General features: G+C 36.0%; 1 pseudogene; it reads left to right on the forward strand.

Annotated features, from left to right (window-relative positions):
• The first annotated feature begins 265 nt into the window (after positions 1-265).
• On the forward strand, positions 266-2,958 carry LOC141700053 (cucumisin-like; annotated as a pseudogene).
• Positions 2,959-3,362: the final 404 nt, after the last annotated feature.

Raw genomic sequence — 3,362 nt, forward strand, 5'->3', positions numbered from 1 at the left:
AGTTGGTTTGTCAACAATGTTTGATTAGGCGAAGCCCCCAACAAAACATTTTAAAGAAAACTGTATTGTATACACCAAAACCAAGAGGAACATCGTAGGATTCTTGTTTTTAGCATTCTCTGTCGACCAAAGCTATGCTTATATACTAAACTTTCTAAGTGCAGTGCAGTGCAAATCAAACTTAATAATTTGATGGCTCATCCATTGCTCAACTCTTTTCTATTCTTATGTCTTGCAGCATTGCTTGTCCTCGATTGTCATTGCAATGAAGACACTAAGGTTAGTTAATTATCTCTGTCATACAATACACACACGAATCTAGCTACCATATTATGAACGAGAAAAACGTACATGTCACTTGTTGCACTTTTCTATTTCTTCTAACCGTTAAACCAAATATATCCGGTATGTTACACTCATAAGAAATATTTAAGATTTGTGTATGATAAAATGTACTCAAACTTGATCCTTGCTACTTTACGTGAACGTTTATGTTTCTGTTAAGACCCTAACTTGTAAAAACGAAATTTTTAAAAATTAAGAAAATTTGACGTTGGTAGTTATGTAGCTATTTAAAAAGGGCAAATGTTATTTGTAGACTACTTAAACCTTAAACTCTTTTAGACGAGGATAGTACAAAATATTTTTAACTTACAATATTCATGATATTATGCAGCAATACAAAATATGATATTACAGTATAAGGTATAATATTACAATATATAGTGCAAAACGATATAAGTGGTGTACGGTCGTAGATTTAACTGGCTTATATAGATTACAACTCAGAAAAAAATAACGTATAATGTTTGGAATTGTTTTGCATTCAATAACAAAAAATAGTCACATGAGAAATCCTGTAAGCAAGGTGATGAATTTGCAGATTCACATTGTGTACATGGGAGATCTTCCTAATAAAGGAAGGGAGGAGAAAGTGTAACAGTCCAATCAACGCATAACAATATCCTCACACAAGTCCTTGGAAGGTACTGCATTATATTAACTACAAAAGATTTCATATTATGAATGATTCACAATTTGTTAGTTATCAAAATAACTACATTACTGTAATTAAACAACATTATGATATGTTATTCAAGTGTAAAAACGTAAAGAACCAAGTCCTTTCATGTTCAAAGTGAATTGATGATATATTTTATTTTGCCAGAAAGCTTAAATTTTTTACTGGAAAATTCAAATCTACGTTCATAGACTATAGAAAAAATGATTATGTTTGATATAAATTTTAAAATCCATTGGATCACAGTCATGCTTCGGCAAAAGAATCACTACTACACAGTTATGGGAGGAGCTTTAATGGATTTGTAGCTAAACTCTCCCAGAAAGCGGTCGCAAAAATTCAAGGTAAATAAATGTGATGGTATTAACTTTAACTACCAACACTTATAGTTGGGATTCACATGAGTAATGTTGTCAAATTATTGATGTTTATAGCCATGGAAGGAGTGGTTTCTGTGTTTCCAAACACCGTAGTGCCACTTCACACTACAAGATCATGGGATTTTTTAGGCTTTCCCGAAAACCATCCTATCTCATCTACTGAAGGAGATGTCATTATTGGAATGCTCGACACAGGTAACCTGACTACGAGTTTCCATATATGTATTTGAAAAGATGAGTAAGAAGACCTAATTTAGTCTACTAAATTATTTTTCTATATATCCATGGCAGGAATTTGGCCTGAAAGTAAGAGTTTTGAGGATATGGGATATGGTCCTCCACCAGCAAAATGGAAGGGAACTTGTCAAACAGCAAATAACTTTACCTGCAATAGGTATTCTTCCCCTCACCATGTATCAGACACGTTCACACACTGTAAATGTATACATAAGTGTTTATTGGTATTAACTATTAACTATAAAACATTAATTTCTATAACTGTGATCGGTGATTTGTGGTACTGTGATTGTAATTTGTAGTAGTGTGACTTGTGCGGCTGGTTGTAGAGTTTGTACTGGAACATGACTTAATCTAACATATATTTGTTACTTTGTGTAACTGATAATTTATATTGGGTACCAGCAAGGTGATTGGAGCGCGATTCTATGATACTGCTAACAGCTCTGACCCTGACTATGATATAATGTCTCCTAGAGATACTTGGGGTCATGGATCTCATACTGCTTCAACGGCAGCAGGAGAAATAGTGCATAACATAAGCTACCATGGGATAGCTCAAGGTGTTGTAAGAGGTGCAGTTCCGAATGCAAGGATTGCTGTGTACAAAGTTTGCTGGACAAATGGTTGTGCTGCTGCAGATATTTTAGCTGCCTTTGATGATGCAATTGCTGATGGGGTTGACCTTTTATCAGTTTCTCTTGGATCCGTGTTCCCAAGTCCCTATCATAAGGAGCCAATCTCTATTGGTTCTTTTCATGCAATGAAAAATGGTATCTTAACTTCTGTTCAGCTGGAGATAATGGCCCATTCCGCAGAGAGATCTCTAACTATTTTCCTTGGGCACTGACTGTGGCTGCTAGCACTATCGACAGAATTTTTGTCACTAAAGTAGTGCTTGGAAATGGACAACAAATTCTTGTAAGGTTTATATACAATGAAGATTGCTATTTCTTAGTAAATGACCTCTGAGTGACAAAGTCTGTTCTTCATACGACAGGGCAATTCACTTAATAGTTTCAATCTGGGTGACACGACATACCCCTTGGTGTACTCCGGTAACGCAGGGAATGTGTCCTTGGGTGTTGACTTCAATATTGCTAGGCTCTGCATTCCTGGAAGTCTAAGCACAACCATAACCAAAGGAGGAATTCTTCTCTGTGACAAAGCTGTTGATGGTGAAGTTGTTTCAGCGAGTGGAGCGGTTGGGATGATTGCACCAGCATCTGGTGATATTGTATCTTACGCATTTGCAGTACCAGCTGTAATCATCGGCCGAGATGACTATGAAAAGATGATTGAATATACAAGAACTGCACGGTAAGTATTGTTAAACTCGATCATGTGCAATCAACAAAAATGCTAGGGGCTTGTTCCTATCTATGATCTAATGAAGGCCCTCAGCTAACACCCTAAGATTTAGTTAACTTAGTAAATTTAATATGAAGTCAGAGCTCTTTTGACCTAGCAACTTTTGTATAGCTCACCAACTGCCACTATTCTTACCACGGAGACGGCCAAAGATGTGTGTCACCTACCGTTGTCGACTTTTCATCAAGAGGGCCAAACCCGTCAGCCCAAATATTTTAAAGGTAAATACATAATTAATAGCATAATATAAGTTTTCTTGCTGTCTCAGTCTCGAGTATATTCTCGTCTCATTATCCTAATTTTATACTACCACCTAATTTAACAGCCTGATGTTACTGCACCTGGTCTAAATA

The sequence above is a fragment of the Apium graveolens genome, unplaced genomic scaffold (assembly GCF_009905375.1).
Source record: "Apium graveolens cultivar Ventura unplaced genomic scaffold, ASM990537v1 ctg1724, whole genome shotgun sequence".
NCBI lineage: Eukaryota > Viridiplantae > Streptophyta > Magnoliopsida > Apiales > Apiaceae > Apium > Apium graveolens.